Source organism: Argopecten irradians, chromosome 8 (genome assembly GCF_041381155.1).
Source record: "Argopecten irradians isolate NY chromosome 8, Ai_NY, whole genome shotgun sequence".
NCBI lineage: Eukaryota > Metazoa > Mollusca > Bivalvia > Pectinida > Pectinidae > Argopecten > Argopecten irradians.
The window spans coordinates 30,488,118-30,503,515 of record NC_091141.1 but is presented as its reverse complement, the minus strand read 5'-3'; the positions used below and the strand labels follow the sequence as shown (position 1 = coordinate 30,503,515).

Here is a 15,398-nt window from a genome sequence, read left to right as displayed (position 1 = left end):
AAAAAAAAAAATGTATATTTTTCATATTTAAAAAAAAAAAATGTCTTTGGGATTCCGAGATAGGAATGACAAAGGCCTACAAGCTGGAGCCGTACGTATTGGGCCACGTAGAGAACCAACGTGGGCGTGAAAGATCTAAACATCATTGTCAATCTTGTGACGGTGTAAATAAACAGTAGTTTCGTTAAGATCTTTGTCTCTTTTTCTCATAAGAAAAACATTTAAAGTGTTTTTCTTCGCCTCTCGTAGTTTAAAGTTTTCCATATTTACCGACTTATGTTAAGTTCATATTCACAAAGTTATTGGATAATTCAGTATTGAGGTTATTTGACTGTAAATATGTATAAGGATGTCAGACAACAAGATGGTTCTTCCTAGCCTATTACTTTAAGTCGTGTTTAAAGTTTTAACTAGCTTGAATATCTCAGAACAGTTCCGATCTATTCCAATCTGCACGGGTATCGCGATGTTCGTACGTGATACATGTACGTAATCGCTGATGTTAGGCACGTGATAAAACTCGGGTATCCGATATTACCCGAATTCTTTTAAACATGACGTTGATCTGTTGCCGTTTTTAAAATGCATGATATTTCTTCCCTCTATCAGAATGGTATGCGGTGCTTTTGGTGGATCTGAAGCATCGTGTATAGCCTATAACATCCATATTCACACATTGTATATTTAATAACGGTTTGTGAAGATTACATGAAATATAACTAGAAGTTTTGGTATACTGTTACAAAGGCATTTCAGTGATCAAAGATGATCGTAACATCGGCAACTCTAGTAGCCATTTCATTAATTGATCAAAACTCGTTGGAATAGGGACTCCAAACTCATTATTTTTCTTTGGAGTATGTTTTGATTTTTGTTTTACTTTCATTAAAGTTTGATTCTGGACACGTATGATGATCATTACACGCCAATACGCATGTAATATATAAATAGGTTATTATGTATATTGTACGTACTGGAAATTGTGATTTGAGATGACACTAATTTGTTTTTGTCGATTACATACACATCCGTGGGCCATCGTTCACGATCGGATGCCGATATAGTCAGGAACAGACAAATATCCGTCCTGAGATCAGAAAATGGATTTGTACTCACCCTTCATCGTACGAGAAATTCAGATTCCAAATTCTGACTGTGTTTTACTAAAGGTCATAAATATACATGTAGATATAAGTTACGTCTAAAACGAGTTTCACAAAAAGTCGTAACTTTATAACGTTCAGTGCTATATATACACACGTGTACTTTGAAGTACAGGTGAAATTAAAAGTAACCTACTTCACAATGATTTGAATATCATGCATGTTTTCGTCCTTAGAGAACCAAGACTTTTCTGATGAGCAATCGATATTTAAAGACTTAACTCGGTCACATATTTGAATTTAACGCAAAGAGCGTGGGAGGTTTGTGTTGTTGTTGAAAACAACTGAACCTTTTTCATCAAATTATTAAATCCGCAAGTCATTAGTTCAAACAATATACACTTTGATATACAAATAGTAGATTGAAAGTCCGTGGTACAGAACGCGAATTTCTCCTGGATGCATTTTACATGAATCAACTCAGGTTTGGTCAACGTCAAAATCATTTCGCCATAAAGAAATATTTGTTTGGTATGTAAATCCTGTCTTTTTATTTTCTCTGTTTCAGCTTTAAAATTTAATTACAATACCCGAGGGTAACACTTTTAGTACACATCGTAGTGATTAATTCTTTGCCATGCAACGCTCGAAAGTAAAATATATGTACTATACAATAACATATTTACATGTTTTTGACGTAACGGCGTGCTAATCACCTATATAGCTAAGCCTAGATATAATGGATGACAACCACTAATAAAATGGGCAAAGCTATGTGATATTTTTCGTTTTTAATACTATGTTAAAGGCCCACTATCTTTCCGAAATAAAAAAAAAAAATTTCTTTAAAACAATACTAACATAAGAAAATATATATCGATGGCCTAAATTTGAGGTTACAACATCAAATAAAAGCAAGATTTCCTGCGTAATCTATGTTACTTAGCAGTGCAGATTCATTTCGCTGTTTTTCTGTCTGACGCAGTGATATTAAACTATAACGCGCAGTGATATTAGGACGGCGCGGGAAACATAATAAGACACGCCTTATGAAATATATCAAATTATATTAAAAACAATATTAATTTTAATCAAATTATTTTGAAGGTGATAATAAGCATGGTATTAACGGTTAGTTAATAACTATTGCGACTCTACAGTACAAACTTACAACAATTCAGTTTTACATTCCCATTTTATTCCCAAATTAAATGCCGTTTCAGAAAGATAAAACGAGAACACATTCAATTTGTGGTGTATACATAACTTTCCACATCAACGCGTCGAGTCAAGACAAGAGATCGGGTTTCGATGACCAATACAGTAAACACATGGTATGGTAAACCCCAATTCTGGACCGCGTGGCTTTAGATTGGATTCAGTATGGTGTATTAAGAAGGGCTGGCCGTTTTTAAATTTGGAGGGAAAATAGGAATGTTCAACTAAAAACAATACTACATATCAGGTACGTGTATCCAATGGTAAAATTACTAAATAGCTGCAATTTAATCATCTTTACAAAGATTACTTTTTATATTGTTCCACTTCCTCCTGGTAAAATATAGCAAAATCATCAAATCCACGAAATCATTTTATTTATTTCAAAGACTTTGGCTAGTTTTCAAAAACATCATTTACTAATCACCTTTTAATCTTGATCGTGTGTTGTTATATATTGAAATAAATTACTAAGCAGTCAATATTACACACCATAATCATCCCGTATAGTACTCCAGTAAAATAATTATTAAATCAAAATGTATTTTTCTTTCAAATTTAATATACACTGTAGGAAATAGTTGATTGTATGTATTATTCAACAAGACTTTCTCTAAAACCAATTGACGTAAGTGGTGTGTTGTATGACTCAATAGATTCTTTGTTTCGAAGGTAACCGAACAAGGATACCAGGTATCACAAATGTGGCAGTGATCATGAACAACTGACAAGAATAGATTGGTAAGTGTATCATTTAAAGGTATTATATTTAAAGCCACGAATCTATAAATAACAAGTCAAGTTAGATTCGACTCCGATATTGTTAGTATTTGTAGATGTAGTTGAAATTAAGTTATAAGAGATATATTTAAAATGATTTCTCTATAACTTTGGTACAACAATTGTTGAAAATCGATACTTGTAAACATGCCTTCATGTTAAACTGGATACCATGGATGTTACGATTATTGCCAAACGGAAAGTTCATGACCCGTCTTCGGAAGAGTTCGGACAGATGTTACATATAGTTACGGTAGTCTTATGACGTTATCGGCAACGACGTTATAATGTCGGCTAACTTCGACTTGTTTGATCAATGGGACCCACCTAGCGATGTTCAATATTTGATTTTTATTAAAAGTTTTCGAATCATTATCGCTCATCCTGACTTCGATTTAGTACTGTATTTGCATGATTTACAACAGCTTTTTTTCAACATTCTTCGAAATCATGAAAAAATAAGACAGACACGGATATTGGTACTTTAAAAAACTCTTCCTAAAATCAAAAATATTCCTAACAAAAATATCTTTAAACTTTATGTTATTGGTCCAATTTTCTCAACAGAAATTAAATACTAGATAGTATTAATGTTGTGTTATTGTTAACAGGCCTACAATAATGATGTAATACAGATGTAATGATATCTCGATCACCTCATACATGTATATAACATCACAAATAAAGAGATATGTTACGTTATAATTAGTGACAGTTCACGTTAACGACTAGCGGGGGAAAACGCTATAATCTGATATACACATAACATTAAGTCAATGACTAAGGATAAGTTTATGATGTCCATGGATACATTATAAAGGACCCCCAGACCGGCGAAACCTTCGAGTGGCCGTACATTAATTAAGCGGCAATAATACCTCTGAGATTAGGGGGTCATAAACCTGAACACTGTCATAGACAGACAGCTCGTTCAGTCGGCGACTGGGCACCGCCTTCATGTCCCACAAGAAAGCATTGCCAAACACGTACACGTACAAATCTACATGCTTTCGTTGAAAGTTACGTATTCGTGTGTGCCATAAGAAATACCTAATCTAGATGAGTTGTTTTTCTTCCAAATATCAAGATAGCTATTATTTTATTAAAATGTCACATGCAAAGACACAATTTAATATACAATAAAAAAAATACAAAAACTTGTAACAGCGGTTATCGATGATATGCCAACATATTAACAATCATAAATATTATAAGATTGATCAATTATCGCTGGTGTTATTTTCTTTACTTAGCCCATGTTTACATCAGCGACAGTATGAACAGGACGGGGTATACATAATCTATACATTTAAATGCAATATCAAGTGATAGCAAAAACAAATTGAAGAAATAAAAACGTATTTATATGTTAAAAAACTTCATCTACGTCCTTGCTTTCATCAATAGTTGAAATACCTTTTAAATTTTTAATTTTCAAAGATAGATGGATTTCATATCGTTAGTTTTTGATGATATTCTAATAAATCGACTTTAATATTTAAAGTCAGATGAGCAGCGAACCTTTACATGAAGAAATGAAAACTTTTGTAAAATGCCAGCATATTATCATCTCAAAAATTGTATAAAAAATGAAAGAATAGAAAAAGAGAAAAACAGAAATAGAATTATTATGTAAAAGCCACATGAAGATATTCCAGACTGTACAGGTAAATATATAGAGAATGAATGGACGACGATGTCCAGTATTTATAAACTGCCCCCAATATGACACATGCACCATCTTGTAAAATTTAACAAATGTCCGTGACCTGTACACTATCTGAGGCCACCTTTAATGCAAATACGTCGAACTCTTCATTGTTAGCAAAACCAAAGACCTATTGTAACCAAGATTTAAAGAAAACAATCTCTAAATCAGATTGTAATTCTGTCTGGCAGAAAGAAAGATGACACTTTCTATCAGTTACTTGTATCTTTATTGGGAGCGTTTGTCATATTTGAAGAAGCTTTGGGTGCGTAGCGATAGTATCTAAGGGGGCGGAGCTTATCGGCAGCTATCTGATTTACATTTATGCATTAAATCGTTATCAAGGACTGGTCCAGCGTGTAGTCCCCTAGACTGACTAACAGTTTCTTGATAGAATATTGAAAAAAAACCACTGAAATTTGGCTTCTCTACTACATGTCTGATTCTAGAGACTGGTCAAATCCGGATTGAGTTTGTAATTTGATACACCAGGATCAGTAGGAGAATTAGTCTCGTCATTAGATCCCTCATTAACACTGGCTAGCCATATTGTTATCTGATGGTATGGTGTAATAACCACTCACTAACGTTACTGACCACACTTTAGGAGTAAACTTATAGGTCACAACTAATCTATCTTATATCATAGTCGAGTCAAGTTAGTGAACATTAGCCTAACTTATAAATAATTGCGATAAAAGATGTGTTTTGGTTTTAACAATAATAGTTCTCGGTACTATATCAGGTGGGAAATATTGAAAAATCCAAAATTATGAAAAAATTGTTCATAAGATCAGGAACATAGGAAAATTCACACAAATGACAAGTTTAAAAGAGCGATGTCTGCCTCATTTGTAATACTGGCGGTACAAAAATAATTGTATATGGAGTCCAATTTTAGTATAGTACATATAAACTGAAACGAAAATAATTAATTGAATGAAAAATCATTGAGCAATGAAAATTGTGAAATGTGTTTTGGACTAATATGTGAATTTTAACATTCAAGCCCTTTCCAGATACAGAAACTCTAATATTGACCCTAAAATAATTTGAGATTAGATTCTTTAAACATGACCTTTTGTCTAGTACCATTGCATTTAAGATCATGCATGTACGTGATACAAAAAAACAGGAACCTTCAAATTTGGCCGATTGTGTTAATTGCATGTTATATTGTATCCATATAAAAATTTATGTATTTCTTTAACAAATATTTTAAGAAATGGAAAAACAGATAACTCCAAATAGCATATTTCATTTTTATACGTTTGGTGAATATTCAAAATGGCTATTTTCGTGAGGAAAAAAAAGATTTAAAATAATCCATTATGTACTAAAACTATAATATATTATGGAATTTCACATAAGTGCTGAAAAATAGCATGCTTCTGAACAACAACAAACATCCATTTTTTGGATTTGCTTTGTCCAATTGAAAAAACAACATTCCCATATTTTACCATAATACAATAAACAATAAAAATAATTTTGCACTTTAACACAATTTCTGGAAAATCACGTACTGTTCTTTTACTTTCTATTGATTGAAAGGTAAAAATCTTTAAAATAACTACAAGACCACAGAGGGCAATTTTTGATGGGAGGGCTACAAATTGACCACACCCTAATCACAAGACAGTCATTGTAATATAATAGGGGTGTGACATCCCTTATCTGGGGAGTGATTTCCAGATTTGACAGATTAGACTCATCCCCCAAATGTTTAAGCATTCTTTAACGACAACCATTAAAAACCCTGGAAACTTGCCTCATTGATTATACTCCATGTGGTGTAGCACAAACAATGTTGTCTTCGACGGGACGTTAATCGAAAATTTGTTAGCATAAATTAAGCTAAAACAATTTATTTTTTTTTTGAAAGGGAAAGGGACAATTCATTGAAGCTGTTACATATATAACTACAAAATAAGATGTGGCATAGATATATTGTTCTAACTGACAATGGAACTGGTTTGTTTCTGATATATGTGCAGGTTTTATTGCAATCTTATACTGAATTGTCCTTTTAAGTCAATCGTCTTCAAATAACTATCGCAGGCACCACTATATCTTGATAGCTTTGTAAAACGTTCTCTGGGACATGGCTATATGTAAATGTTTCATCTTATAGCGGATAGTCCACATATTGCAATAGTAACATTTAAAAGTCTCCTTGTAATTGAATCTATGAAAAGCTGATGAATTTAAAGAAAACATAATTTGATGATTGGACTACGGACATATTAATATAGGTCCAAACCATATAAAAAATGATATATGGACCTCTGTGATTTCAAATAAAACATTTATATTTTACTTAAATAATTAATGAACTTCATTTTAATGACCAGGACAAAATATTGCACAATTAATCCTAGTTTCCTAAAGAGTGAGGTGAATTACATATATTTTAACTGTCAACTATCCAATACTTTCCCGAAATTAAGCAATGGTCATCGTATTTCACAGGTGGAGCCACCAAGATATAAGTATTCATATTATTAGCGATTAGTTACGTTGTGACTTGAAAATGTTCAATATATATATAACCGATTTTTGCAGTAGTAGTCCACGATCACACGCAATTACCAGATGCAAACTACGCCGAAAATATATTTGTCACGCACAACAGTTACATAGTAGACGGTGATTACTACATATAAACATCTCTATGAATTTGGACTGTAAAATTGTTTCAAATATATTGTTGAGTATCCACTCCAACCCAATATTAACAGCCACATCCCAGTGGAAGACATGTATTGATGATTGCAAATTTTCAAATAAGTTGTTTCATCTTATTTTCAAACATAATGAGTTACAAGTTATAATTCATGAGTAAATTTGAATTGCATTATATTTCCTTTATGTTTTATTACTGTCATTTCAAAATTCGAATGACATGTATCTAACTCAATTAAAAATCTATAACATTCTAATTTGAAATTTCTTATTCTTTTACAGGCAGAAGATCCTCCTATCTATATACATGTATGATGCAGGGAAACCGCTGAGCTAAAGATATGACAATGTATAGGCAATATGTCATTATGACATCTGAAGAAGGAAATGAAGACTTCTCTCTAGTCGATAAATGATATCATCATTTTCATACACTTTTGATATGAATTTCAATGAATTTCTATTGTGTTAAATCCAAATAATATAAAGAATGATTTGCATCATTAAATGGACCAGTTCTCCGTGACACACGAGTGAGTAAACGGTTGCGCTCATTTGTTTCACAACACAAGGGAATTTTTTCTTATATTACGTTTGGAGAGTTGGGAATAAAATGACGCACAACTGTCTAATTGTGTTACCTTCGCAACACAAATATTTTCTAACATTTGGTAAACAAATAACACTATAAAGAAAGTTCCAACCGGAAAAAGAACTTCGTAATGTAATGACCTTCATCTTTCATATATTATGTATGACAAATTCTTTAAGGTGATCTTAATGCAATAAGAACACCATCCACTTAACAAATAGTTAGAACACATACTTTCAATGTATAAATGTATGAAAGAGGATGATTATGAAAATGCAATAACAACAATTTTCAATTTCACTATTGGCTGAAATAGGTTATAAATAAAGAAACAAAAAAGCAAGACTTACCGCAATATCTTTCTTCTGTATCTGGCGTCTTCATGTTTATTATAAATCGTCCCCCGTTATGTGAAATTAATAAACACGGCGTTACCCTTTACGGTAAAAATGGCGTTATAAACATTACCATAATAATTAGCATTCCAGTTTCAATGATGTTGATGGTCTTTACTTTAAGTAACATTCTAAATTGCAATCAATTTCTGTTGACACCAATTATAATATTAACAGAGGTAATACATTAATGTAATAATTATGTAATAATTTTTGCGTTTTGATTCATTTCACGTATAGTATATACCAGGATTTTTTAGACTATGTAAGATACTTACTACGTTGAGAAGCCAGGTTAAATATTTCAGATGATTTAGGGAATTTCCTATATTGAAAATCCATGTATTTGGCTCTTTCGGACGCTTTTAGGATATTGTACGATGTAGGGAATTCGCTACATTGAAAGGTCATGGATCTTTGCATCTCAATAATCCAGGTGATGTAGGGAATTCGCTACATTGAAACGCACGGCATATGAACCTTTCAGGCGTTTTTAGAAATTGTACGATGTAGGGAATTCGCTACATTGACAGGCCAGTAATCTTTGCTTCTGAATTTTTCAAACGATGTAGGGAATTCCCTATATTGAAAACCCATGTATATGAATCTTTTGAGATTTTCACAGAATTGTACGATGTAGGGAATTCGCTACATTGAAAAGTCATGAATCTTTGCATCTCAATATTCCAGATGATGTAGGGAATTCGCTACATTGAAACGCAAGGTATATGAACCTTTCAGGCGTTTTTAGAAATTGTACGATGTAGGGAATTCGCTACATTGTAAGGCCATGGATATTTGCATCTCAATATTCCAGATGATGTAGGGAATTCGCTACATTGAAGTAGAATAATAAGACATTGTAGGGAATATGCTACATGTGAAGGCAAGGAAAAGGCAAACATATAGCAATATCCTTTCCACAAAGTATCCCAATTTCGAAAAAAGGAGGAAATGACTCAAAATCGCTTCTTAATGGCTTAAATGGGAAAGGTGAAATAGTTTCATCTTATTTTGAATCGCGTTCACATTAAATAGTATACATAAAAATAGTGTGGGGGACTATTTTTTTATTGATATGAAACTGACGTGCTGTTTGAATCAGCTAATCGATGCACGATAATTGTTCTATTCATAGGGTATTCGTAGTGTTTTCATAGGCAAATGTTTGTTTTCGTCACTTTGTTGATTCATATAGTGACGAAACACTCAGAATGTAAATATAGAGTTATATCAGGGACCTTAGTTATATAATGGTTATAAGGAGGCTTCGTATTCCGATAACTGGACGATATGTGTATATTTACATCACTTATCCACTTTGTACATAGACATATTTTTATGATATCCTACCAACTTTTATCAGTTAAAGGGCAGGCATACTTGCATATTGGTGTATGTGAGTTGTTAAAACTACAGAAGTACATCACAAGCAGTTTGTTAAGACTTTAAGTCCTCGTTATGATATTAAAGAAATGTTTAAGAAATAGACCACCAACAAAACGATTTGATTTAAAGTGTAAATATTCTACAAAAAAGCATGCCTACTAAATGTAGACAACGGTTAAATCGATATTTTCCCCTTAGAAGACTATCAGGGTGAAATGAGCTGATAAAAGACAATGAAAGTATGCTACTTTTAATTTTTTTGAAATAATTATTTTGTAAAATATCTGATATATTGAATGATAAAAAAACTGTTGCAAATTAGAGTTATCAATAATACACATTATAAATCAACTCTATAAATAATCGCTATAAAAACCTGGAAGTTACAATTTGCCAAAAGGCCAACAAATCGTTTGAACCACAATGTTTTTCATTGTGTATTTAATGATAGTACCGTCTGATGTCTGCATATTGCGATAATAAAATATTTGTGTTATTAATTTCTATTCCGTTGATGACTTTGCTGTTTCTGAACCGAATTGCTTGGACTTCCGTACATAAAATAAAAATGTATGGTGAAACTGGATCCCCTTGTATGCAGACTCTCTGTATTCTAAAAAAATGATGAAAAATCCCCTCCCCCCCCTTTGTAAACAGAACCCCCTACGTTATTATTGAAAATATTAACCCAATTTCTAATAGAATTTCTAAAACCAAAAAAAAAAAATACTTTTCTATGAATTTCCATGAAACCGAATCAAAAGCTTGTTCAAAGTCTATCATTAGAACCATACCTGGAATACCATTGTCCTCTGTATATTGCATAACATCGTATAACAGTCTAGTATTTTCTCCCATGTATCGACCAGATATAAATCCTAATTGGTCCCTATCAATGATTTTATCTAATACTGATTTTAATCTATTTGCATATACCCCAGACCCAATTTTATAAACAATACTTAATTAAGTTAATGACCTCCATTTTTTTATACTGACGAGTCTTGTCTTTCTTCGAAATACAAGTTATCACTCCATGTCGTTGTGTTACAGATAGCCTCCCTTATGTACCCATAGTTTAAAGAACGAACAATAAAATGACCCAAATAAAATGACCCAAATGTTTCCAAAAATGTTTAAAAATTCAACTGTATACGCATCAGAACCTGGACTTTTATTGTTCTTCATATTTCTTAATATTTTAGAAGCTTCATCTATTGTAATAAATCCTTCTAATTTTTCAGCATCCGAAATAGTGAGTTTTGGACTGTTTTCAAATTCAAGAAAATCTTTAAGATTTACATCACATAGGTTACCATCTGATTTATAGAGATTTTCGTAGAAGCACTTAATTTCCTGTAAAATTTCTTCTTGTTTTGTTATTATATTACCGTTTTCTAATTGAAGTAAAGTTTTGATGTAAAGTCGAGATTGAAAAAAATAATTAGTTGTTTTTCCCCTTCTTCTTCCCATTTTGCCCTGGATCTACAATGTAAAAATGCTACCTTTTATCTTTTTCAGTCTAATTTCTTCTAATTCCTTTTTTCTCCTGTTCAATTTCCATCAAATTTAGAATATGTTGGCTTTCTAACTCCTCTATTGACTTTTGGAGATCAATTTATTTTTAAATCTGTATTTTTTCTTATATGCAGCATGTGATATTGTTGTTTTTTTCTTCCTTTTGGAAGTAGAAGTGTATTTCAATGAAAATATTCCACAAATAGTTTTAAGTCATAAAAGTATAATAAAATGCTGGAATATTTGATATTTTTACTCTAATAATAGATATAAACGATAGGAAACACTGTTTTAACAACTAGGTTGACGTGAGGTTGGGAGTAACCATCTCTGAAATATTCATAAAGGAATATAAATATGCAACTTATAACAACTTATGATTTTTTTTGTTTGAGCTATTTTATCCAAAGTCTTGATGCTTAAACAATATTTTTTTTTCTTATGACTTTTTTGAAAGAGGGGTTATTGACAAACAAAAAAATGCAATAAAAAATATATGTTGGTGTGCTTCTTTTTTCTCTATAGCTTCTCGAAAATGCCTACTTATTTAAACTTTTTTCATCAATTTTCCATGAAAAATTCAATTATGAACAATAATTATTAAAATAAACAAAATAGAAGTATCAGGTTAATTTTCTTCTTCTTCAAATTGATTCATGACTATGTCATTGACAAAGTTTGAGCAAAAAATTGTAAATGAAAATGCATGTGTTGCCATTTGTTTCTTATTTTCATCCGGGTATGATTGATTATGTATGGCATGATTTAAATACATTTTTTTTTTGCATTTAAAATAAAATTTATCCAAATTGTTGTAAATACATCTTCTCCATTTTTTTTCACATGATAAAAGAGACCTAAACGAACAAATATTTGGAAAAAAAATAATAGGTTAGTGTTGAAACTTTAGAAATAATGATGAAAAAAGAGAAAACCAAAAAATTACAGAGTTATCTCCCCTGGCCCGATTTACCAAATACATTGCTATTCATTTTGGGTGCATCCAATTTAATGCAAACATTGCAACAAACATTTTTTATTCTTCCAAAATAGTAATAGTATATAGTTCATTAATTTTTTTCAAAATTTATATTGTTTTTCAGATACAAATAGAGGACATCGAGAATCATATATAGTAATAAATTTTGCCACTTTTAACATGACTGACAGAACCACAAAGCATATTTGTTTTACATACCTACAATTATGTAAGTATGTTGAATAAATTAATTTAATAAAAAATGTCTTTTTTTTTTTTAATTTCACCTACATGTATTTAACATTTTATTGTTTTCACAAGAAGAATGAATGGTGTAATGCCATAACTATGTAAATGTCGGAAAAGAAATATCCATTTTAGATATGATGTGAATAGTGAATATAAGTTGTAAAAAAAATTATAAATCATTAGAATTCCATTTCACATCTGCTTCAGACTTCTGTATCCAGTTCAATATTATACATAAATAATTAATCATTGCATGTTTAATTTACTCCGCCTTACAGCTAACAAGTATATACCAGGTATATATAAAGAGCCATCAATCATGACACAACAAAAGTGCTAGCAAGAAATTTTGTTGTTATTTTTATATATATATATATATATATAATATATAAATTTATATATGTACATTGTATGTGAAAGGAACTATATATTAGAGATTTTGCACCAGAAATTGCCTTCATTGGCATGAATAAGAAATTTAATCTAGACTATTCCTATACATGTGTAATATGGTTCTGGATCAGTATTAGGTACAGTAGTTTATCTGTAAATTTGGAACTCTTGTCTTGTCATGTATTTGTCTGCTCCTCTTATATTACACATGTACAGTTCATGTCTATATATCCAACATGAAAGAAGCTAACACAATACTGCATTATTGATTTATTTATTTCACATAATAGAATTTCACCCGATAACATACACCAGGTATATATGCCTCTTTCACATTATGTGTATGACACATGTCCAAGAAAATTTTACACCATTATGATAAATTAATTGTCAGAGTACCAAAACTGAAAATGTTTTTGGTCACAGAATTTTCATTTCCTCTTGTACACACATGTTGAACACAAATTTGCTCCTGGAGTGGTTCCTAGTCGAATAATACTGTGATGTGCCTGCAGCCATTCTGTAACAAAAATATGAGAACATACATGTACAGATGTAAATCATTAGGCCTTTCATGTGTCAAAGAAATATGATTTGTTACTTTCATAAATTTTACAACAATATCAGTTCAGAAAAAAACAGAGATGCACACGTTTTCATTCTTTTCTAATACCCTAACCTAGTATCATTTATAAATCATAGACCTGAAATCTGATAGACTAAATGAATATTAATGTGTGCACATTGTACATGTGTGGAGGGGCTGATGGGAATATTACCTGAGTGCAATGTACAACATTTTAGCTATAGAATAAGTGTTTTACACATTGTTAATATATTGCATTTGATAATTGCGTTTATAATTAAGACTTAATGTAATAAAAATGTAAATGTACTTACATTTAGAATGTACCTTATTTACTGCCGTCAGTTGGAAGATCTTGCCACTTTGAATAACTTGTTAGCCTAAGACTGTAAGATATTCTGAACAGTGTCAGTCAGTATTACGTACTAGTACTTAGAGGCAGTTACGTGAAATCGATGTAAGACAGGGCTCATTTTCCGCAACTGTATCACCAAACACACTGTCGTAAATTATCAGCATGATCATTCTTTCAACATTCCAGGGCAGCTGTCAAGTTTATAATCTTGAGCTCGACTGCCCAACTGCAAGTTGGTCTGTCCGTCTAGTCACCAGTCAGTTTGCTATTAAGTATTAATTAGGCCTAAAGTTCCATGATAAACTAAATCTTGGTGTTTCATGTTTATCTTTCTTCTAGTGTCACATTACAAGTGCACTGACTCTATATTATTCTCCTAATGACGGTTGAAAGACGTCACTCTCACCACACACATGAAAACTCGACCGACATTGTTTACATTTCCGGTCATTGCGCCGATATACGATATGTCGTAAAATGATACTATTCTTCACTAAAACTAAAAATAAACACTTGTGACTTCATGGAAACATCATATTTAGTTTCTTTTTAACAGTAAACACCTTAATAACCAAAAATATTTTAAAAATTGGTTTACGTCATAGAAATGTTGCTAAAGAGTTACGTCCCTTCGTTCACGTCAAAATCCTCACCAGAAAACTACCTTAACAATAAATAAACATGGGTAATAATCATTGAACTAAATGTTGTCAAACACGGCACAACAGTTACAATTAAAAGGACCAATAAAAGCTGATTAATTTAAATACGAAATTAAAATCTGTTGCGATTTGCGTGCATGTGAGTTGTTAACAATACATAATTCCATCACGTACAAATTAGAGCTATCTATTTATGTTATTATCAATAATACACAATAAATCCTTTGATATTTATATAAAAAATAGATAAAGACTTATTTTATAAAATGAACTTGGACGTTACATTGTTTGGAGAAAAAACCTTATACACTGTGTATTTGATAATGACACCGTTTGATGTCTGGATATTGCCCGTCCATTTATCTTTACCTGTCAATATAACGATTCCATTAACCATATAACGTCGGCATATTTACTGCACAGAAATAAGTGCAAATTCTGACGATTTTTTTCTTCTTCAAATATTGTTTTCTTTTTTAAAAACTGCCTCGAATTCCTTTAATATTCATTCTGTGATTTTATTCGAAGTTATATAGCAGATTTTAAAACAAATTATGATGTCTGTAATAGTGGGTGATGCTGTTTAATGTCTGGGTATTACCTGTCTGTTAATCTTTATTGTTTGTTATCTAATTCTTACTTGTCTTTTCTTTCAGCGTGTGAGTATCCTACTACAGTTACACGGTGATGTATTGTCTTGTTTTAGTGTTGACCTTTTTGTGCTATATTTGCTTTCCTCACAATAACATTAATTCAATAATGTTGCATTTATCAATCATTTAGTAG

The 15,398-nt window shown here is 31.4% G+C and overlaps 2 long non-coding RNA genes across 2 annotated transcripts; one reads left to right on the top strand and one right to left on the bottom strand.

The window, feature by feature from the left end:
* The first annotated feature begins 2,438 nt into the window (after positions 1-2,438).
* Positions 2,439-8,431, top strand: LOC138328897 (uncharacterized). Its single transcript, XR_011209372.1, has 3 exons — positions 2,439-2,568; positions 2,994-3,062; positions 7,777-8,431. It is a non-coding gene; the product is annotated as an uncharacterized lncRNA (long non-coding RNA).
* A 4,835-nt stretch (positions 8,432-13,266) lies between these two features.
* LOC138330082 (uncharacterized) lies at positions 13,267-14,613 on the bottom strand. The gene is made up of 2 exons (XR_011209523.1): positions 13,910-14,613; positions 13,267-13,529 (listed from the first exon to the last, which is right to left on the bottom strand). It is a non-coding gene; the product is annotated as an uncharacterized lncRNA (long non-coding RNA).
* Positions 14,614-15,398: the final 785 nt, after the last annotated feature.